This window comes from Leopardus geoffroyi, chromosome D4 (assembly GCF_018350155.1).
Source record: "Leopardus geoffroyi isolate Oge1 chromosome D4, O.geoffroyi_Oge1_pat1.0, whole genome shotgun sequence".
In the NCBI taxonomy this organism is placed as follows: domain Eukaryota; kingdom Metazoa; phylum Chordata; class Mammalia; order Carnivora; family Felidae; genus Leopardus; species Leopardus geoffroyi.
Window position 1 is genome coordinate 51279031 of NC_059342.1, and position 24522 is coordinate 51303552.

Consider the following 24522-nt stretch of genomic DNA (forward strand, 5'->3'; position numbering starts at 1 on the left):
TGAATGCATTTAATTTACTCAGAGATTGAAACTGCAGCCACTACTAATGTAAGTAAAGAGAAAATTTCTTATCATTTTAGGGAAAGAAAGGGTCAACAGGTTGAGATTATTTACATATTTGCCCTAATTATGTGGGGAAATTCCAAGCCTATTTAAAGCTAGAAAATTACAAAATGTGACTTGATTTTAAGAAATGATACAACACTCAAAGACAAGAAACTTAGAAGCAAAGTACGATATTAACTTATCAAGCCTACTCCAGATGCACTCCACATTCTTCATTCTGTTACCAGAGGAGTTATTACACATCTCAGCTTCTGATCGCCATTCTAGGACTCTAAGAACAAGAACCTGGGGGCACCTTTCCCTAATCATGTGTTTTAGCTTTAGGGACGTTGAGTACAGAAATAATTATTTAGATACTTAATAGCAAAGGGATAGGAGATAAATTCTGTGTGTCTAATCTACATTTTTGGTTACTGGCAAGAATTCGGTGATTAAAGTTAAGAAGTCAATACCGTGATTAACGTTCTATTTAATGTGCCCATATTAGTAACGTACCACTTAAAATATCTTCCTTCTTAGAAGTCACTGTTCAGGAAAAATGTGTGTAATGTGTGTATTTGGTTTGGAATATATGACCAGTGGTATGCTGGTAAGTGTTTAACAACCTGTTCTCCAAAGAAAAAACTTCCTGTTGACAGTGTGTTATCAGCACATCTATATAGTATGTCAAAAATTAACAATTGCCTTTTGCAAAGCTGGTGTTGGATCCATCACGCATAGTAAATACACCCAACTGCTTTGAATTAAATAGCTCCATATATATATTAACCAGGGCAGTATTTTGTATGTTGTATACAATTTTGTATATCAACCTCATGTGATCCACTACACTTATAAAAAGTTGTTACTGGGTATAGGAGCGTTTGGTTGGCTCAGTTGGTAGACCATGCAACTCTTGATCTTGGGGTCCTGAGTTCAGACTCCACATTTGGTGTAGAGATTACTTAAATACAGATTTTTAAAAATTGTTGCGTACAAAATACTGGTATGCCTCATTTTATAGAACTTCCTATACAGCTGCAAGTAATTTGTTAATTTCTCAAATTCATTACAGCAGAAACTAACAAAAGGAATTTTATTTGCATGTGTTAAAATGAAAATTCCTTCTGTCAAAAAAAAAAAAGCACACATTTATCTTTTGTGTTACTACATTTTACATCTGGGAGCTATGTGGTAAGTGAGAGGCTCTCAATCAAATTTGGTGCTGAGGATTTGTAAGCAAGTGTCTGTGAGGCTTTGTCTTGAGGACTGGAAGACAGCACAGACTGGTGGTTCTGGGGTTTGATTGGTTCTCTCACTAACCACCTGAATGAATGAAGTTGGGGAAGTTACTAAACCTGTCTGCCTCAATTTCCCCTCAGTAAACTGGGATAATAGTATCTCCCTCATGTAACTATTGCAAGCTTAAACAAGTTAAGTGGTTGAAACAGTCCCTGCAACCTAGTAAGGACCACAAATACTGCTGTTTTTATGGCCATTTCAGGTTTTATTTTGAAAGGAACTTAAGTTATGAGTGTAGAACTTCATAAATACTGCTTTGGATGGTTGATTCTCCAAGCAGAGGAGCCAGCCATCTGTGTCCAAGCCCTGCAGGTCATTCCGATACACACTCAAGTGTGAAGAAGACTGTTTGAGCTTCCCACAAGGGGTTTCTGTGTTCTAGAAGCATCAGTATTCTTTCCAGAGGAGTTGACTGATCAGCTGAAGACTACCTGCACCGGAATCATTGGTGGAACTTGCTTAAAATGAGCCAAATTATGTGAAAATATTGGGGCACCTGGGTGGCTCAGTTGGGTAAGCCTCAAACTTCGGCTCAGGTCATGATCTCATGGTCTGTGTGTTGGAGCCCCGTGATGGGCTCTGTGCTGACAGCTCAGAGCCTGGAGCCTGCTTTGGATTTTGTGTCTCCCTTTCTGTCTGCCCCCTCCCTTACTCACACTCTGTCTCTCAAAAATAAGCATTAAAAATTATTAAATATTTTCTCATAATTTGTTTTTTTAACTATGTCTTTGCACGGTATGTTAATAAAATAGCTCTAGAAGAATACCAAGATGATATTGGTTCCAGGGAAAGAAATTGGGTAGATGAGAGGCAGAGGAAGGGAAGAAAAATTTTTGTCTATTCTTGTCTCTTTTGAATTAGAAATGACATACAATTTAAATATTAAATATTGAAGTTAATAAGACATAGCATTATAAATATATATAATAAATATAAATGTATATATATTACATTATATATATAATTTAAATGATATAAAATATATAATTTCATATATAATTTAAATTATATATATAATGTAATATTAATTTAACTTAATATAATTTAAAATAATCTAATTTATATATACTTTAATAATTTAATATATATTATATATAATTTAATATAGAATTTAATAATTACATATATAATATAATATATATATAACATTTTTATATAATTTAATATATAGTGAGATGTTTGGGTTTTACCCACAACATACTAAATTAGAACCCAGAATAGAACCTGCCCAATCAGAATCCTTGTGGTAGATTTTCAGAATCTTCATGTAGTTTAGTTGCCTTGGTTATCATGGTAATAGACAGGCAGAAACCTACCCTTTGCTAATTTCCATGGTGTAAATGTGCTGTGCTGGTTGCTTGATGTTTCATGAATTGCTCTCTTCACTAGACCAAAGGACAAAATGAGACTTCTCCGTATGTGGATTGATGGAAACCATTATTATGGCTTGTATCACTTAGAAAGGCTTTATGTGTGATGGGATATTATTGGGACTATGAGATAGGAAACATGGGTTCTAATCTAGCCCTGCCACTAACTGCATAACTGGGTAAGACCCTTACCTTTTCTGTCCCGGAGTTTCCTTATCTATCAAATGGGGGCATTAACAACTGCTCTATGAACATCACTGGGTCAAATGAGAATAGATCTAGATCTGACACAATTTCTAAAGTACAAAATTAATGTAAAAGGTAATTTAATCTGGCATTGATTGATGGCACATTTTTGACATTTTAATAACATTTAGAATCTAGTTGGGACAGAAATCTCATAGGAAAAATGGGACATGAGTTTCTAAATAATTTAAAAATTGTACAAAACTTCCGTCTAAAAATCTATTTTCCCTGATAAGAAAATGCAGAGAAGATTAATTACCTGTCTTTAATCCCATTCAGGTTGTACACAGTCTGTGGATTTTATAGTATCTCTAATACTATGAAAGAGTTTATTATTCCAACAGCACTGGACATATTTGACTTAAATTGATCTACAGTGCCCTTGCCAAAAGAAAAGCATTTGCTTTATCTGAATTATTATTAATTAGCTTCCCACAAGCTGTAAAATTGCCACATGTGAACCTGCCCAAACATAAGATGGAAGTAAATGAAGTGATGGCTTGAGCAATGAAATAAAATACAGGCAAGGTGCTTTTACTTCCTGGCACACAGGCCTTTCGCCTCTCTGCCCTTTGCTACAGCAGAGAAGCCGACATCTGAGTACTACATGGAAGCTGCTGGGCCTCCTCAGTCAGGACACACTCCTCGACATCTCTGCCTGGAAGTCAGTTTTCTGGGACGGAAAGTGAACTCATTCTCACGAGCCATTAAATTCTCCAGTTTCGAAGGAGAGTCCTTTCTTCCTTGCAATCGAGCTGTTGCCTCATGATGCAAATTAAACTACTCTTTTCAGCTGAGGTAGGTCCCAAGTTTGCTTTTCCAGAGAATAGTTTTTGAGACCAAATGGCCTGGATTAAGAAAACTCCGTGATAATAAAAGAATAACTATAATGTATATGCCAGATGTTGTGCTGGGTTCTTTCCGTGTATCATCACATTTACTCATCACCTCTGTGAGGGAGGAACTGAGTCACCTCTAGACACAGGAGACACAGATTCTCAGAGCCCTTTGGAAATGTGCCTGATTTCACAGACTAGTAATAGGTCTGGCTCTATCATCTCTACTTTCACCGACTGCAATACATGGACCCTTCTTTCTACAAGGAGACTATTTAAAACTTTACTTTCATTTTTTTTTTAAGGGATGAAGTGGTAGGAAGGAAATTTGCTAGGTTGTAGGAAGGTACAAATTTAAATTCTGTACCCTTTATAGAGTTCCCAGGTGAGTACGCACTAGGGCAGCAAGCAGGCTAGCTGGGAAAGAATTATTTGTGTGACAGTAATATACTATGAGATCCATCACTCCCATGATACTTTATAGAACCTTCTGTATACTTTTTTTGATCTAAGTTTGGTTCCAAACACATAAATCTCTGAGAAATCCCATGAGAAGATCCCACTAAGGCACTAACAAAGATGCCTGTTCCAAGTGACTTTCTATGTAAATGCAAAAAAAAAAAAAAAAAAAAAAAAAAAAAAAAAAAAAAAAACAAAACAAAACTGTAAGCAAATACCTTCAAATTCATAAGATACTATCTTTCAATAATTATGCAATATTCATGGAAGAGTCGCTAGGCATTAGGATAAAATTTGGACTTTGTCTACATTTTCAAAAAGCGTTGGACCCAAAGGGAGAAAAGATGGTAGCATCATACCATGGCAGAAGGAGGCACTTCACTGTCACTCCTACTGGTAAGAATCTGACAATTAAACCTTCCTGGACGACAGGGCAAGCTTCTGCTGCTGGGAACATTCATGCCCTTCTGGATGACTAATTCATTACTTTAGTAGGTAGAAAGCTCCACGGGTGCCGAGCAGTGTTTTTTCAGTGGCTTCCCCTTATCTCCTCAATGATAATTATTTTTTTTTTTGCTTTTGTACTTCCCCCGGTTGCCTTGACTCCCCGGCTGCTAGTATAAACAAAAATAAACTATATAGGAGCATCCATTACAAATGATGATATTCTAGGGAGAGCTTTTGACTGCATATCCTCAGAAGACAAGCTTTCTTGGAAATAAAGGAATGAGTATGATAAACAGCATTATCACTATATGCTTTTTAAATATTTACTACTGTGTTAGTGAAATATTTAAAGTGATTATCTGAAATGTGCCCCCCCCATCACAGGGGAGCCTGAATATGTCACTGTCTAATACAACTGCCTAACAATCTCACATTGCCACAATGCTTTCCAGAAAACAATTCATGCTGAAGAGTGAATGCAACTGTTTTTATTTTTAATAGGCAAGAAATAGATCCCAAATTAACTAAGTGCTGAGACTAGGCATTAAGAGATGCAGCAAGCTGTTTGCCCCAGATTCAGGCTGTGCAAACAAGCCCCAGTAGGCTTCTATGAAAACATCATTTTTGTTTCAGTGGAATGTGTGCTTGACTGCTTTTAGCTTGCTCTTCCTGGATAGTGTCACTGGAAAGAACAGCTAATAAAAGTACCCATCAGACCTGGCTACCCTGTGTGTGTTCTTTGTGCCTTGCACCCTTTGCTCCTAGGATGGGATGTAAGAATGCTTCATCTCCAGATTTAGCTCTAGTAACGATTCCATCCTGCATTCTAAAACCTTTTCAGGCTTCTTTAGACTCTAAATGAGCCATCTTTAGCTGAACTGCAGTTCAGTGTAACAGATGCCTTTAGAGGGACACTGAACGTGTGGCTGAAAGTGGACTTAGCAGGTCCTAGCAGCTAGATTTTATTTAATGAAGTGTCTCCGTGACTCATATATAATTTTCTTTAATATAACATCTAGCAGCAAAGCCTAAGGCACCACCAGGTAGCTCTGTAGAACTCTCCTGCACACCTTTTACTAAATCTAGTGATGCAAAGTTGAAAGATGGAAAATACAGAGAAGTAGTTCTTTTGGATTTGTAATCAATATCATTGAGAGCTTACTGTCTGCCACATACTGTGCTTAGCACTTTCTATATCATCGAACTCCCCTAAGAGAAAAATGGCAGTATTTCTATTTTATAGAAGAACACAAAGCTGAGAGAAATTAAGTCATTTGCTCAAGCTCAAGTAAGTGGTAGAACTGGAACTTGAACGTTGGTCAATCCTGTTCTAAACTCCATGCACTCAACTGCTGAACCAGAGAGGAAATGCACTTCACATTGTGAGTTCACTTCACTAATCTGTGGGTGGCTAGATGCAGCACTGGGTTGAGATGGCTTCAGAGGCTGAGTGTGTGAAATCAGCAAGAAGGAGAATCAGATTGATCAGCAGTGCCAGGACTTGCCATCTTTGCTTCATCTTACTGTCCCTTGGTCACTCATCCATATGTCCTATTTTGGTTTCTTGTAAGTTTCACATTACGGAAAGAAAAGCAATGAGGGGGAAGACTTATGGCTGGGTATACCCCTGGCCTCTGTTTTACTTTGTGATCTTGGGGGTAGTCACTTAGTGTGTCTTTTATTTATGATTTGAAGAAATAAAATTGGTTCGTCTTCACTATTACAGACTTTATGTGTAAATATGCATTTTAGAATGATAATATCGACTAAGTAATTTCTAAATTGCCTTGTGAATTTTGTTTTATATTGTTTTATAGTCCCCTTCTGTTAGTAATCTACCTAAATGACAAGAGAAAATAGAGTAGAGGTACAATAAAATATATAATGTTCACATAAAGCAGATTCTTGCCTTTACTTTCCCTCTAGCTCATGTCTGCACCTCACCACAAATATTTGGAAGAGTATTCTGCTGTGATCCTTTGATATTAATGGCAATAATAAAATGAAACATCTCCTGGTTATATAACATTAAAAACTTCTGTTATCACATATTGAAGGACAAAGGCTTACAAAGGAAAAAAAAAATCCTAAAAGCAACCCCTTCTAGATTTAAGAAACCAAACCCTTCATATACCTGAGAATGGATGAAAATCAGTGTTGTTTTATGGTCATGAAAATGTGGCTCCTCAAAGGAGGGATCACATCTCTGCTGTGTCATAATTGCCACTTCACTAATTAAGGCTGCCGGATTCCACCTCCCATCCTGTGTTGACATACGAAGGGGCCGGAGCCTGGGGTATGTAGTTCCTTTCTCCATCAACAGATATTCTGAGTGCTTTTGCTTCTCCTTCAGTGGGTAACATGAATTTTGTCTTGATACCAAAATGCCAAGGTGCAAAGGAAGGATCCCTGTCTAGTCAGAAGGAAGAAAATAATGTGTTCCTTTATTATCTCTTCCTTTGACACAGAGGAAGACAAAGGCCTGGCTCTAGCTGTAATGTCCTCAAACCTGCAACATGCCAAGTACCTTTTTATGCCACTGCTCACTCATTCCCCTGGAAATGAACTCACAAGAAAATTTATGAATAATCCATGTTGCAGGTTAAATCTGACGCCCTCAAAGTGAACTACTTTTCTAGCAAGATGGTGCAGGACATAGCCACTGGAGGCACACTGTTCAGCATTCTGACCACCCAGGGTTGCGCATTATTTCGTTTCCCTCTGAGTTCAGGAGACAGAACATATTGCCACTGCCTTTCAAGAAAGTATCTTCAATGTTTTGACCACCATCGACAAGATGCTAATCACCATCGACAAGATGATTAGCGTGCCTTTAGCCATCTTTGTGAAACAGCAGATGTTTGCCTTGGCATTTTTCCAGCCCTCCTTGTGTCCTCAAGCCTAATGTTTGTTTTTCATTAGTCGGTGTGTTTCTCATCTCTCATCCTGTGTGATGGGGCTGCTTCTTGGCCTTGCCATACAGTTGCTTTAATTTCACATATAAGAAGTTGGCCTACTTGGGGTGGCTGAAGATATTCCCTTAGCCCTGGCCCATGTCATCTGGGAAGAGGCTTAGGCAGGTGGGGGTGGGGATGGGGGGTGGGGGGGGGTGGGGAATGCAGAAGGCAAAAGGATCCTGAAGTGCTATTTTCTTGATGAGGACTCTGTGTTTCTGTTTAGCTTCTAATGTGACATAATGAATTATGAACTAAAGGTAATTGGGAGATTTGTGCCCTCAGTGCAGAACAGAAGTTTAATGTATGAAAGCAAACCACAGGTCAATTAGGAGAGTTGATCAATATTTATATTGCTCTTTAATGAAAGGAAATAACCCTGATAGATTTGCCTTGAAATTGCTGATGAGTATGTATTTGTAGTCAACACATGGAGCTTTTCATTGATCTCAGTCAAATTAAAATTTTATTAACAAGTCAGACACCCATCTGTATATTTCCAGAAGTTCCCTTTAAAAGCCAGTTAATACTACTGCCTTCTGTTTCTCTCCCTCTGCCCCCTCCCTCTCTCTCTGAACTAACATGTAAGTACCTGGTATGTGCTAAACACTTTCCCGTTTATATCTCACTTAATCCTCCTAACAAAGTTGTAAGGCAATATTATCTCCATGTACAGATAAGGAAATTGAGGCAGAGCAAAGTTAAGTGTCCTGCCCTTTATCACACAAGAAATAAAAAGGAAAACAAGGACTCTGACAGTCCAGGTTTTCTCTGACCCTGAAGTTCATGTTATTTCTGTAACCCCACACCATCTCCCGGAGGCAGGAGGAGGGTAATTTTGTAGCCGGCCCTTATTTGAGTGTAGAAGATGGGGAAGGTTGAATGATGACGCTGACAGGAAATGTGCCCAGACAGTGAGCCTAGGAGTTGACTCAACCCACCCGGGAGGGGAAGGCCTTGGGGCTGTGGCTCCTGCCTCGTTTAGAGAGCAGAGCTTCATGTCCATCTAGATTAGTGGAGGACCAGCCAGTCAGCATGGTGCCTCCAGGTCAAGTGATAGAATTTAGCACACGCGACCCCACCACCTTCTGCAATTCAGTTTGGTCCCTTGGTTTTTAGAGGCTATAAAGCAAATACAACAGAATTCTGCACAGTATTTTTACTCCCTGACTGTTTGGATTGAGTCTCCTCACTTTGTTCAAAAGCCGGTTTTAGACATCCAAGCCACATGCAGCACGTTAGATAGCGTGAAGTTTAATCAATAAAATTGACTAGGAAGGAACTCAAAAGCCACACCGCCTGTTTCCATGCTTGATACACTGGGAAGACACTTAGTTCTCATCTTGTGTTTGATCTACAGACTCTTTGTGAGAACTCTAACTTTTCCTTCCTGCATGAAATTTTAAATTATAGCTTGTGTTATGTGCTGTGGGCTGCGGGGTTACTGTGGCAATTCACTCTGAGAAGCGTCTTAATGAAGATCACACTAGAGGTCAGAGTTTTTTCTCTGTTTCTCTTCTGCACATTGGGACCCTGTTCCCAAATGCGTGGTCTGATGCATATTCACAATCTCCTCATGAATATACTACACATAATTCATAATTAGGCCACTGTTAGGAATCAGCTCCTTGGTATAAAGGAAATGAAACGTACTTAAGGAACTAATGTGTGAGAGATTTCCAGAAACGTGAGCAACAGTTCAAACCAGTGAAAACACACACTGGCATGCAAATGGACACACACACGCGTGCACATGTACACCCACAGGCCCAGATGCACACACACACTCAATTCAGTGCTGCCTGCCAGTCAGTTCTGTCAGGAACATTACAAGCATTAACTCAATTATGGTAGGTTCCATTTTCTTCCTGCTTTGAGAATGGGAAACGGAGGCATGAAAAGGTTAGGTGACTTGCCTTATTTTGCTCGCCAGGCTGATAAAGGGCAAAATGGGGATGTTAATACTAAGCAGTCCAGGTATAGAGGACGCATTCTTAACTATGCTACTATCCTGGCTCAAGATTTGTTCTGAGAGCAGAGACCATAGATGTGAATCTCAAACCCAGCTCTGTGATCTTGGAGGAGTCACTTAAATGATGCTCATTTTCAGTTTCCTATCTATAAGCTGTGGTTAATAATATCAACCCCGTGTGACAGATGAGAGGAGTTAATCAGAACACAAGGGCATTATGTAAACTGTAAAGTGCCATACCCATGGCATGAATCAGTTGTGGATGCAGCACACAATCTACATTGTGTCTTCCTTACTTTGTTCTCCTCTGTTACCGACTCCATCCCACAATGGATGGGACACTTAAAAAAACATAACACTTGAAAATAACCATTTCTAATTAAATCCAAGCAATTCTTGAAATGTCTTCATAAATCATGATGCTAGCAATAAGTGTATGAATATGTGATTTTATGTCTCAGAAAAATGAGGAAATAATTTCAGAGCAGTGAGAACAGTTTTTTTTTTTTTTGCCGCCTACTTATGGAAAATATGTGCAACTCGGAGGCTCTGTAAGTCCAAGTGCTAACTCAATATTTATTAATAGAGACACTGTCATCATCAAAACCATGAAACAGGTGAAGACTGGTATTCTGCACCCTAAGTGCAAGGACCAGAAGTGCTCCTCAATCGTCCGACGCAGGTGCAACCTCAGCAGAAAAGCGGCACCATGAGGAGGTGATGTACAAAGTGGGATAGGTCCCAGGTTAACTCAGGGTTTACAAAACTGAGTTCAAGTCTGGCATCCATCCCCAAGTCATGGAGTGCTTACTACTGTGCCAAGCCCTGTAAGGTAGGTAGGGGAGCTAAAGAAGCATAGAAGGACCTGGTTCTTGCATTCCCTGAGGCTCTCCTGCTTTGCTGGTAGCTATGTGGCCTTAGGTCAGTCATTCGTCTAAGAAAAGCCTTGGTTTCCATATCAATAAAAGGGAGCAAATGAAGATTCAGAGAGGTAAAGTCCCCTTTGAAAGTTCATAGGCTAACTGGAGTCACCACAAACACTGGAATGAACCCTTCAGACTCCAATTCTGTGCTTTCCACGCCTGGATTTCATTATCCCTTCTGCAATTTGTAGCAGAGCTCACTGCATTTACTTAAATTTGGCTACAATATGCTGAGATATAGGTAATTAATTTGTGTTCACATTCTGCTAGGGTTTGCTTTTCATTGCCAATGTCCTCTTTTTTTTTCCCCCAAGACTAGAAATGACTGCTCTTTGAAAAAACATAAATAGTTAAGATAAGCCACAGACTGGATATATTTTTGCAAATATGTATCTGACAAAGGGCTTTAATCCAATTTATAAAGAACTATAAGTGATTAATTGTAGAGTGTTCTCAGATTTTTTTTTCTCTTCTTTCGCATGAGAGGTTTCTGGCAAGGTCTGCATCAGAACCTCCCCTTCTCCGTCCCTCCTCTGCCCCAGATGGGTGTAGTTTGGGCCAGTTCCTGGGCTCTGCAGGGGTAAACTGATAGAAAAGGGGACAGGAGAGAGGGAAATAGGAGAAAACAAAACCAAGGGCTGTGGGAGTTTTCACAGGTCTGGGAAGGGGAGCTGTAGTTGTGTGGGGCAGTGGATTGGGAAGAATCTACAAAGAGATTTTAAAATTTATTGCTGGGGGATTTCCTGTCCCCTTTATGATACAGAATCATGCTAGTTTGAGTTGTTTTAAAATTATTCTTGGTTGCTGGAACTATGTTCATTTAAGTACAATACTGCTCTGAAATTGATCTATGAGGGTCACAGGTTTATGAACCTTACAGCAACTGCTGCCTTAATCGTATTAGCAGTGGAAGGCTACATGTGGACCTTCCCAATGCATCTTGGATGTGAGAACCAACCAGGCTTTAATAGGTGAGCAATGAGCTGTAGAACAACTGGCTGAAATCTACCAGGGGAAATGGTATCAGCAAATGGAATCGGATCTTCTGAACATTTGTCTTGTTAAGTACAAATACCTACTTCAACACTTCTTCAAAGCTCCGGAAGGTACCTTATAATCTCTTCTTTCATTATTATGCCACCTGGTGGCTGAAACTAGCAGTCAATAGGCCTGAGCTTTGGTCTCTCTAGATTGAGGTCTGGGGAAAATACAGAAAGAGCTTTGGTCTTTTCTGGGCTGAGGAGATGGAATTCGAGGACACTGACAAAATCAGCATATTATTTAATCTACTTTATGTGCTTCGAACTCTGAAGCAGAGATCATGGCTAGCTCTTACCCTTTAAAATGTTACATTCTAGAAACAGAGGAGGGGAGGCAATTGGCATTTACTGAGATCTATTAGTTTATATTCATCCTCTTTTACTTTTTAAAATCACTGCAACACCCCATGTTGTGGTTTTAGTAGAATTCCCATTTTACAATTGGGGAAAGACTTAGCTTAAATGACTTGCTCAAGTTATAATTATCACAGTAGATGTTGAGGAGAAGAGAATAGGGTATTTAATTATAAAATAAAAGCTGTAAACAATGGTGTTTGGGGGGAGAAGTTTAACTGAAGTAAGAATTTCTGTTTAAAAAGAGAAATTTGGCACATATGTGTCTTGACTCTGTATTATTTTAGTTTGACAGTTTAGGTATGATATAAATACATGGAAATGAGACAACAGAACTGTTAGGACATTCTTTCTGAATGGGAAGAGAGGGCGTGTCTAACTGTGGCTTCTCACTCCTCAAGATGGGTGTCACAACACATCAACTATGTGCATCATGTGTATACAACATGGATTTATTTTTCTCCCACTTTTTGGTTCTGAATGTGCTTTGATGTGAATATGTGATCATTTTAGTTAGTCAAAATAGTATTTCAAAGTTTACAGCTATACAGGATGAGTAAGTTCCCAGCAATCTGCCGTACAAGATAGTACCTATAGTTAACAGTAAATTATTGTGTACTTAAACATTTGTGAAGAGAGTAGGTCCCCAAGTAAGTGTTCTTAACACAAAACAAAGAACAAAAGGACAGACGAAAACTTCTGGAGGTGATGGGAATATTTAGTACCTGAGTTGTGATGACGGTAACAAGAGTGTAGACATGTGTCCAAACTCACAAAATTGTATATGTTAATTAGACGCAGTTTTTTGGTATACCAATTATACCTCAACAAAGCTGGGGCAATGAGAATATAAACATGATCCTATTTTCCTCTTAGAAAGAAATAATTAAGCAGCTGCAGGGCAAGGAATCAGGCATATGGTTCACAGTATGCATCCAACAAAAAATGTCACAATACCCCTGTTTTTCCCTCTTGTTCTTAGATACAAACAAGATACTGCTATCAGATTCTCAAAGCCCTTGGCTTGAACCCTGACCTTAACACTTAGTTGTACATCTTTGCATTTTTTTATAATGGTACCAACTCTCTCAGTCTTTGTTTCCTCATCTGGAAAGATGATAATGCCTTTCAGGTATTATCAGGAGTATTACTGGTATGAAGTGAAAAAAAAAAAAAGAAAATACTTGAGCACAATGTAAAGCATACAGCAGTTGGTAAAAATTATGGTCCCCAATTAGTCTTTATTATTATTGTTATTGCTCTTACAACTTTTATTATTTTACTATTCTTCCAGTGGTTTAGAGAAAATAGTCTTTATATGCAAAATCATCTTGCAGTTTCCTACCACTTTACCGAATATTTCAGTTAACAGAGCAGAAGAAAGGTAGATAACATATCAGGTGCAAACAGATAGCAGTGAGGTAAAAATTGCAGGGGTGAGAGGTTGATAGTAAAAACCAAACTAAACATGTTCTTTTGTCATTGACTGACTGGAACTGAGGATTTTCAATTCCCTCTCTAGCTTGAGAAACTTCTTCCCACTGGGAAGCTTTCACACCATGTTTATAACAGAGGAGAGACAATGTTATTTGCAGAAATTCCTCTGAGAAAGGGAATTGCATTTTGGGAGAAAGTATTTTGCTGGGTGGTAGATGTTGAGGTACTGAGGGGCCTGGTGTGGGCAGAATTGTTATTATAAGCCTTCGGGTGGACATGATTTGGGAGAGGGAGAGAGAGAAGGGAAAGAGCATGAGAAGACAGAAGGAAAGAGCAGAAGACAGCCCACTGCCTGGTGTGATGTCCCACCTCTGCCCCTCCCCCCACAATCTTCAGTACATCCTCCAAAAAACAGAAAAGTAAAAAGAGGGATAAAATCACTAACCGCTAAGAAATGATTGACTGAGGCAAAGGGGCAGAGTACTTTTTTTTTTTTTAATTTTTTTTTTCAAAGTTTATTTATTTTTGGGACAGAGAGAGACAGAGCATGAACGGGGGAGGGGCAGAGAGAGAGAGGGAGACACAGAATCGGAAACAGGCTCCAGGCTCTGAGCCATCAGCCCAGAGCCTGATGCGGGGCCCGAACCCACAGACTGCGAGATCGTGACCTGGCTGAAGTCGGACGCAGGGGCAGAGTACTTTTGAAGAAGTACCGGTGACCATGGAAGCAGGAGTAGATGTAAGAGCAGGCATGAGGAAGGGAGCCATTCATGGCCATTGTGGAATGAGTTTAATACTCCCAGGCTATGTGTTGGGTGTGAGGGCACAATTTAACCAGAATGTTAGGAGTCAGGGCTTCTTAGTAGCATTCATTCATTCAACAATACTTACTGAGGGCCTACGATGGGCCAGAAAGGCTGAGGGCCTCTCTCTGGTTTAACACAAGAATGCAAGTGAAAGAAGAGAAATACAGGTCTGACTCTGAGGGGAAGTGAGGTGAAAGTAGACCATGACTGGAGCAAGGAGAGCTTCTTCCTTGAGCACTTTCTCCCCAAAGGCTCCAAAGCTATTCTCTAAATGATGCAAAATCATACATTCTAAAATCAACATATTTTTAACGTTTACTTATCCTTGAGACAGAGATAGAGCATGAACAGGGGAGGGGCAGAGAGAGAGGGAGACACAGAACCAAAACAGGCTCCAGGCTCTGAGCTGTCAGCACAGAGCCTGATGCGGGGCTTGAACCCACAAACTGTGAGATCATGACCTGAGCCGAAGTCGGATGCTTAACCGACTGAGCCACCCAGGTGCCTCTAAAATCAACATTTTAAAGGTAAGTATGTGACAGGATGATGTTGAAGACTACAGGGAAAGAAGCTAAAGAGAGTGAGATATGCACAAAGGTAGAAAATCTATGGTACCTTTTTTGGGATGCTCTATCACCACCCAAGATGATAAAGGACATGAAGAAATCTCCCTGCAGATCATTTTCTCAACTCAGACTCAGGATGAACTACTAATGGGGACATCGTCTATGGGGTGAGGGTGGGATGTAGTAATTGCCACTTTTTCATACCATCTCACTTAGGATTAACTTGTTTTGTGAGCTTGTATACCTATTATCCTTTCTACATCTCAGTCTCCTACTCAGTTGAGTTCAAAAGCCCACCTGAAAGGGTATTTATGAGGATAAATGATATCACATAAAATAAACCAAATTTCTGTCACTCTAGATTTTCTTGGTAAGTAGTTACTAGTTTTGAATTTGAATGATAAACATTTTCAAGGTGGCAAAATATGTCTATAGTCACAGAACAGTTTCTCACTTTAAAAATTAATTGGTTTAAGTACAGATTAGAATTCGAACTTTAGCTTTGAAAGTCCCATGCTCCAAACAGCTGAGATAATAACTCTAGATCACTTTTACAATAAATAAACAAAATGTTTATTTTACAACCATTTACTCTGAATGTCAAAAAAAAAAAATCATTTGGCCCTGGGAGAAATAAGATTACATGTGTAAGTAACCTCTTGGCTTTATACATGAATGCTATTATCTATTGCTCGGACTATAGTCTTAGAAAAATATCATAAATTCATGTGGAGCTACTAAGTTCAATTTATATTGGAATGAGGTGTCCAACTTCATTTATGACTCTTATCCAAAAGAAAAAGACCCAAATTCAACTGACCTCTGCCCAAACCCCATCTTCTCTGACTCTTCTCATCTCTATCCATGGCACCACCCAGCATCCAGTTACTCTGGGCAAAAACCAAGAAGAGCTATCCTATTACTCTCTTTCTCACACTCCCCTCCTCCCTGCCCCACACCTATTCAATTCATCAGCAAATGGATTGACTGTGCTATCTTAAAAAATAATAAAACTTGAGATATTATTTTGCACTTCTTCCATCCTGCTACCCTCATTCAAACTATAATTATCTTTTGCCTCAAAGACTGCAACAGCCTCTTCATACCCTGCTTCTCACCTACCTGCCCTTCTCATTTGCATGCAGTATCCAAGGCAATCAGGTCACTCTTCAACCTCACTGTTTCCAAAGTACACATCAGAGACTCTTGCATATTTTTGAGAGAGAAAGAGAAAGAGAGAGAGAGTGGGGGAGCGGTAGAGAGAGAGGGAGGCACAGAATCTGAAGCAGGCTTCAGGCTCTGAGCTGTCAGCACAGAGCCCGATGCGTGGCTTGAACTCACGAACCGTGAGATCATGACCTGAGCCGAAGTCAGCCGCCCAATGGAATGAGCCACCCAGGAGCCCCTATATTTTTAACATTCAGGTTTGTCTTCATCCCTTAATCGTTCTTCTGCAGCTATGCTAGCTTTATTAATACCTTTGAACTTTGCCAGATCTTTCCCACCTTGAGACGTATGCCATCTCTCTTCCTCCCACCTGGAAAGCCTTCCCAGAAAGCCTTTTGCGTGGCTTACTCCTTCACTTAGTTCAGGCCCCCATCCAAGGTCCTCTTATTATCCTTTGCTCTCACCCTGATTTATTAGTGTCCAAAGCCATTCTCCTTCTCTGAAACTGCATTGTATGTTTATTTACCTTGATCATGTAGTTTCCCGACAGAATAGAAGTTCCATTCAGACGGGGGCTTTGTCCTATCCACTGCCTCATTTTTAAAGTATGCAGAGTGTTTCTAATAAATACATGCTGAATGAATGACAGATTGAGGTGGGCATGCGTATGTATACAGAAACACCATTAATGGAAGGTTCTGGTAGGCACTGGGTGACAACATGCTTTGGGCAGACATGAGATCATTGAGAAAGGCCAGCATCATCATTGTTTATGCAGCAATTGTATCATCATTATGTTCATTATATAGCCAAAGACCTATGACCAGAACAAAAGGACAAACAACCATGGGTCAAACACTATCTGCACACTTGCATACACACTGTCTCACTTAGTTCTCACTCCAGTGAGACAGTTATTTTTCTCATTTAGGCCAGATGAAGAAATAGAGACATGAAAAGGTAACATCACTTGACCAAGTTCATACAAAAAAGCAGTGGAGCTGGGATTTGAACTTAGGTTTTATGACTTTAAGTCTAATGTTCTCCCCCTAAACCTGTTCCTCCTATATTGCTACTAATGTTAGAAAAGATCAATAGAAGGAAAGAAGATGAGCACCTGGGTGGCTGAGTCAGTTAAGCGTCCGACTTCGGGCAGGTCATGATCTCATGGTTTGTGAATTTGAGCCCCACGTTGGACTCTGTGCTGATAGCTCAGAGCCTGGAGCCTGCTTCAGATTCTGTCTCTCCCTCTCTTGCTCTGCCTCTCCCCTGCTCACACAGTCTCTTTCTCTCTCAAGAATAAATAAACATTGGGGCGCCTGGGTGGCGCAGTCGGTTAAGCGTCCGACTTCAGCCAGGTCACGATCTCGCGGTCCGTGAGTTCGAGCCCCGCGTCGGGCTCTGGGCTGATGGCTCAGAGCCTGGAGCCTGTTTCCGATTCTGTGTCTCCCTCTCTCTCTGCCCCTCCCCCGTTCATGCTCTGTCTCTCTCTGTCCCGAAAATAAATAAACATTGAAAAAAAAAAAGAATAAATAAACATTAAATTTTTTTCTAAGTTAGAAGAACATTTATAAAAGAAAAATTACTAGCAATAACTACCCACTATGCTAAGCACTTTATGTATATTATCACAATGAGTCTTTATCACAGTCTTGTGAGAAGAAATAACATCCCCATTTCAAAGATGAGGAGATTAAAGTATTCAGTGGTTGACTAAGTTGACCAATGTTACAAGACTGGTAAGTGGAAGAGTCAGAATTAGAACTCAGGTCTGTCTGACACGGAGTCTGTGTGCTTAACCACTCTGCTCTACCACATGATCTCTGACAACAGGCATTAAGCTCCTTGCTCCCTGTAGGAATGAGATGTTCAGAGTGTCATGGAAACAAGCCTCACACACTCACTCTGCTATCTGGCATCTATTTCCTCACTGTGCCTAAAAACAGAGAACTAATTTTGATTTGCTGAAGAAGCCCAAGAGTTCGGGGGCACTGTTGTAAAGAGCCACTCTTCATGGCTAAGTAGCCTCTCTCAGCTTAGTTCTCACTGAATACAGATGGGTCAAGGCCACCCCAGGAAACCTCATACTTAACACAGAAGAACTAACAAAGCATCAAAATCAAGGAAAAATAATGCAAACCCTAATTATTCTAAGCTCTGCTTTTCTTCCTCAAAGCATTTATGTGCAGGTACTCACACCACTGCATAAGGACTATGGTTCAATGCAAATGCAAACACACACACACACACACACACACACACACACACACACAGAAGGGCTTCTCCACATTAAGGTGTCCTATTGAGCTTGTCTATAGCTTTCTCTGAAGGGCTTACAGAGGGTGTAGTTTTTCTCTCCAGGAGGATTCATTTGTGGTTTGATCTTTTTACCTCAGAGCAAGCATATAGACTATATGACTTCCAAGGTTGTCCCATAAGCCCTCAAGATCTGTGCTCATATGATAAATCAAAACAAGATAGTTCAAGGCTCTACTTGCATTGTTTTTCACTGGCAACCACAATAGTGTACTTCTTTCAGGTTTGGGCAGATGCCAGTGTGAGAATAGCTTTATTTTTAGAACATTGGAATCGGCTGCCCAGGAAAGGATCTAGACAGAAAGGGAGGACGAGACAATATGAAGGGCAATGTCATACACTTAGGAACATAAGTGTTCCTAAGTGGTTATGCAAACATAGGGATGATATAACTTCACATCTGGCAGACATTGCCACTGGTTGTTTCTCCCACCTCACCAGACTCCTACAGAGCATTTTTGAAGACAAACACTGAGGAACACATATTATGTTCTTTTTGTCCAAGAAAGTCTATTAGGTATTTGCATTATTTTGTGGGGAACAGGCAGTCATACTAAAATATGTATTTCAGTGCTTGCCACTAGTCATCTCAGATATCTTCCATTTAAAAAAATTGTCTTTGTGTCCAGTCTTCCTTCACCTGCCTCTCAATCACAAGATTCCAGTTGTTATCAAAAGCATACATGCACTTTCACTGCTATCTCTAGTCAAACCCATAACCTGGTGATGGGAAATCCCCATCCTGGGTATTCAGATTGATTTCTATTACTTTTTTTGTTTCTGTTGAGTTACTGGAAAACATGATACTGATAATACAGTTGGCTGTATCCCCAAATAACTCACCATTAGTTTGATTGCAAACACCCCTTCTGTCCTTTACTGTAACCTATTACTGACAACACTCACTTTATATACCTTCTAAGATCCTTATATATTCTAACATTTGAATCCTAATCTCAGGAAGGGCTAAAGATAGGTGAAAAAATAGTAAACCATTCACACCTCAGCCACAGAAATAATAGCTACCTAAATTATGATATTTTGGCTCAGATTAATATATACAACCTTCATTAATTTATTCAACATTTATTGTTTGCACCATACCCTGTGCAAATTGCTAGAGCAGAGGCAAAGGAAAATGATCTTTTGGTGGAATGGTGGGTAGATAAGGAAAAGAAGAAAAGCAGAGCAAAGCAAAACAAAATAACCCTAAAAACTACAGTTCTACAACAGGGTAAATAGTATAAGAGAGGTGAGAACAGCATGCTATGAGAGAAGAGAGGAAGGAGAGATCAAAGCAGACAGAAAACTAGTAATTATAGAGGTTTGTGTGACAATATAAAATAGCCTAATGATATAATGTAAAGTGAAAATGAATAAATAATTCATTGGATTGATACTATGGACCCATATATGGATAGGCATGAAAAGACAGTGGAAGTTGATAGGGTAATATGGCAGATTTCTGGTTGATTTTTCTGTTTTACTTTCTCTTTAATTTTTGTAATAAATAAAAAATTTAATGAGGAAGCATTAACTAAGCTAATGGAACCTCGTGTGAAGCATCACTTTCTAAAATAGATCTTGCCTAATTAAGACAAGGCACAAAAACCTGACAGACTTCCTGTAATAGGAACATGAAGGCAATGTCAGGATCAGTCTCAATGCCACTGAAAAGACCACATGTGGCAATGATGGGAACTATATTTTCTTTTTATTAACTGGAATATGTTGTCATTAGATAGGAAGCCAACCGCAGAATCAATAATTCTCTGGATAAAAGGCATTAATCACTTGACCATGGATAATGCAAGAGATATACTGACCAATATGCTAAATTTATGGGCATCGCTAATTTTCTGGACAAAGGGCTAATGTTTGAAGTATAGGTGAATTTGGGGTTCTTTTAATATTATACAACATATTTGGTAACTTTTTCTTCTTTTTCTTTTCCATTTCACACGTATCCCAGGTTAAGACGTAGATTTTTTTCTTTTTTGGTAACTAGCATTTTGAGGCTGGATTGTGGATAATTTAAGGATCATCCTTGGTTCTTCACAAACAATATGTCGTTATTATCTTTGACTTCTTCCTGTTCATATCCTATTTATCCCTAAAAGTGCATCTCAAAGGAGTGCATACTCCTTCTATGTAGTCTTTCTTGTCAACACAAACCCTAAATGGATGATTTTTTCCCCTTTCTTCTCTCCTGCTTCTTTAAGCATAGGTTAGTAATCAATTGTTTCTTAGTGTCTAAATATTTATGTGTACTAGCCTTTACTCGTACACTTACTTGTAAATTCCTTAAAGAGAGGCAATTTGATCTTTTACCACTTACCCTTAGTAAGTAGCACAGGGCCATAAACATATGAAGAACTCAATAGACACCTATTTTTTTTAAAGGATCAATTTATATTATCATGGCACACACATACATATCTATTGTTTTCTGCTTTAGTTGACTTGGGTTTCAAAACACCTCTTGTATAGGCATATATCAAATTGAATTTTTAATCTCCCAAAGAGGAATGTAATATTCACATACTTATAGTCAGCAAGATTCCTTACAAAACCATTAAGTTACTTCTGACACATAATGGTTTTTGCTGGTTTTCCACCAAATTTAATCAAACCCAGGACAACTTTCTGCAATATCTTTAACTGGGTGAACCACACAGTCTGCCCAAGGTCAGGGCTAATTATCCACATTTACACCCACCTGGCAGATGTGAAACACTCAAGACATTCATGCACTCGTTAATTGAGGGTCAAGCTGTTCTCCACAGAATTCAGCAAAACTCCAGCTGCAATATAATGGTATTCATTTTGAGGTAAAATTCCCAGGTCATTAAGCACTTTGACATGTGGTTCCTTTTGTATCAAGTGAGAGGATTTGAGTCCAGATAAACTCCATTCTGGATCTGTTCCTAAAACTGTGTGACTTCGGTCAGCAACCTTCCCTTTGCTGAGTGTCAGACTCCTACCTTAAAACATAAAGTTGTCTTTCTAATGCATCACTAAGTACTGTTTCTGCTCAGACTATGATGCTCTAGTATTTAATTGAATACTTAAAGCTGTTTTTTATTGTGCACTTACTATGTGCTAAGCAGTATATTTTTATGAGTTTGCACTGTGAACTAGGCAGAAATTAAGCCAGCTTGGGTTCAACCATAATGAAGATGTCTTTGGTAAAATAGGTCTGTTTTTTGCCTTGTCTGAAAGCTACTCATAAAGCCAGCATTTGTTTTCTAAGTTCTAATGGTCCTAAAGCAAATTGCATACTACTTTTAATGCTGTCATTTTCCAGCTACCAAGTAAATCATTCATTCTCAAATTGTGTTCAGTGGAGCAGTTGATACTCCTTCCAAAGTGTAGGCTTCCAAGGTATTTATTCTGAACGGATTTCAGGAAATAAATTTACACAAGCTTTTTTTCTAAAGTGGACATAAGTCTGTGATTTAAAAATTGGAATTAAAAAATTGCTATTAAAAATTAGAATGCGTTACTTTTTGTTTATAATACACTTTACTTGATACCTACTGTGACAGCTTGTCTCCAAGATGACAAAGGCTTTGACATCTTTTATCCCCATATACATGGCCATTCTGGTCTTGAAGGGAAGGTCCTTTCTTCTTCCCACTTGAATTAGAGCTGGCCAATGATTATGTTGACCAATAGAATATAAAGAAAATGGTGCTGTGGCTTCTGAGGCTAGGTCATATGAAGTTTTCCAGCTTCTACCTGAGCATTACAGAACGCCACTCTGGGGAGGCCCGCTGCCATGTCAGAAGCCTAAGTGTTCTTAGACCACCATGCTATGCAAAAACTTAAGCTAGCCATGTGAAGAAGCTTCATGTAGCCCTCAGCTGTTTCAGCCATTCCAGCCCAGGCATCTGTGAGGGAGCCTTCTGATGACTTCTGTCTCAGCCATCATCTGACTGAAGGTGTACAAGAACCCAAGCAAGTACTGCCCATTTGAGGTCTATAATTACCAGTGCATGAAAAATAAAAACAAATTATTATTTTAAGCCACTACATTTTGGAGGTGATTTGTTGTCACACTATATAAGTGGAAAATATGCTAAGCTCAAAAGACCGTCTTAGGTAGAAATTTATTTTTATATACCTTGAGTACCTCAGATTCTACTAGAGGGTATAGATTTCAGGGTCAGCCCAGAGTTCCTACATACTTTTTGTGCTGGTTAAAATCTTATAGAGAGTAGAGAATTTAGGCATACTCAGGAATGCAGAATCAAGATGGAAAAGGTTCATAGAGCCAAACCTCAAATATATCTAGAGGAGGAAAGACACCTTCGGCCCTGGACCTCAGGTTATTCAGACATACTGATTGGGTAATTAGAAGGAAGAGGAATAAAGGTCTGAAAAGAAAAAGAGAGGCCAGTGAAGGACTTCTTTGTATAGAAGAACACCAAAACCAGTATCCTGCCATACTTTGGATAAAGCTCTTAATGGCCCCAGGCCTAGAGAGCAATCAGAAACAAAGGCATTCACTCCCTTGGTGACCACATGGTGACTGAAAATCAAACAAACAAAACAACACACACACACACACACACACACACACACACACACAAAACAAGACAGAAAGCAGATGGTGTAGGAAGGCCAGTGTCACAAAGCATAAAGCACATCAAGGATAATGGATGAATGCCTGGCTGAGAAGCTTCGGTGGAAAGAGAAAATTATACTGTGCTTGCAGTATTCATGCACACAATTGCAATTCACATTTGATTTCCCTGTTTCCACTTAATCGTGGTGCCTAACTGTGAGAGCATGAGGGTGTGCATGTGAGGGTGGGGTAGATTTTCTATGATGGATGCCCATTAAACTTCTGTCCTCGAGGTAATATAGTTATGGTGGGTGACCTGTTCCCTCTGATGTCTCCCTGGCACGGACTGCCCGCTGCCCATGGCATCTGGGATGCCATGCTGGAAGTCTTCCTTGGAAATGTTAGAGAAGTCAGTGTATGTGGTAATGGTATCTCTACGTCCATTAAAAGACAGACTGTCCAAAGGAACATTAGGAGAGAGAGAGAGGCAGATGCTGACTCTGAGGACTTGGGAATTCTCAAGTACATGTTATTTAACATAGAATGGAAATTGTACGTAAAAAGTTAGAGGGCAGAATAGATTTTAAATGACAAAATTCTCCTCTCATTCAGTATTAATCCTCTATACATGATGTCAAATAATTGTTGTTATGGTACTTGAAATGAGCTTTTGAGGGGATAGAATTGTTTTCTAAAACATCTTTCTCAGATATGCAACAATGATGTGATACTGATTTTAGATACTTACAAGGATAAGCTCAATGAAGACATCAGACGTAAGTGAAAGAGAGCCTAAATACCACATGTTTACTAAAGAAGTGCTACAGAGGGGATCATATTAAAATATGAGAAGTAGGAGCAGCATTCAAATCACAGAATGGCAAAATTCCAAAAAAATCAACGTCTAAGCAAATTTTTCTAACTTGCAATATGTTTTTAACTGAAACAACATTAAAAAGGATGGTTGGCTTTACTGGGCAGCCTTCAGAAGACAGACACAATATAGCATGGAAGCAAACAATAGTACGAACAGGCCTAACAGAAGGGATAGGACAAAGAAGAAGAAAATGAGAAGGAAGATCAGATATTTTCCTTCTGGCTCATTCATTATAAAGTTAAAAAATTTGAGCCAATCGGATTTGGCCAAATTCTTTAACAAAGGTATTGCAATCCTCTCTTTAGACAAAGGACATTTAGATAAACATTCCATTTTTATCAGGTATCTAACTCTATTGACTAGAACACAATCACTGCATTCTTGACACCCTATTCAATCAGACAAGCATTTATTGAGTGCCACCTGAATGCCTAACACTGTGCTAAATTTTATAAGGGCTAGTTCTGACATTTTTGCATTTTAGAGACTTAAAGAATTTTAATAAGTGGAGAAAGTACCATAAAGTTGACAAGTTTTTTAAAATTTTGCCAAGAAAGCACACATAAAAGAATATAACTCCTGTCTATTCTTACAATTATGCTTCACTATAGCCTAGTAGAAACATTAGCCAGACTCTCAGTTGGGAGCCACTGCATTGTGCAGTACCTAAAATTAATATAAAACATATTTCCACCTGCCTAGACTCCTTCTTATGACACTTTAACTTAATTTTTAGTTGAGCAGTGCTTAAACCTGATATCACTTTCAAGACAATTGCAAATTAGTGTTATAAACTGTTTTAGATTAGCTGATCAGTACATAGCCTTTCAATCTT

The 24522-nt window shown here is 39.1% G+C and overlaps 1 protein-coding gene and 1 long non-coding RNA gene across 8 annotated transcripts in view; one reads left to right on the forward strand and one right to left on the reverse strand.

The window, feature by feature from the left end:
• Nucleotides 1–24522, reverse strand: part of LINGO2 (leucine rich repeat and Ig domain containing 2) — a 1160577-nt gene that overhangs the window by 25623 nt on the left and 1110432 nt on the right. The window lies entirely within an intron of this gene.
• On the forward strand, nt 2632–3855 carry LOC123593289. The gene is made up of 2 exons (XR_006710234.1): nt 2632–2762; nt 3243–3855. It is a non-coding gene; the product is annotated as an uncharacterized LOC123593289 (long non-coding RNA).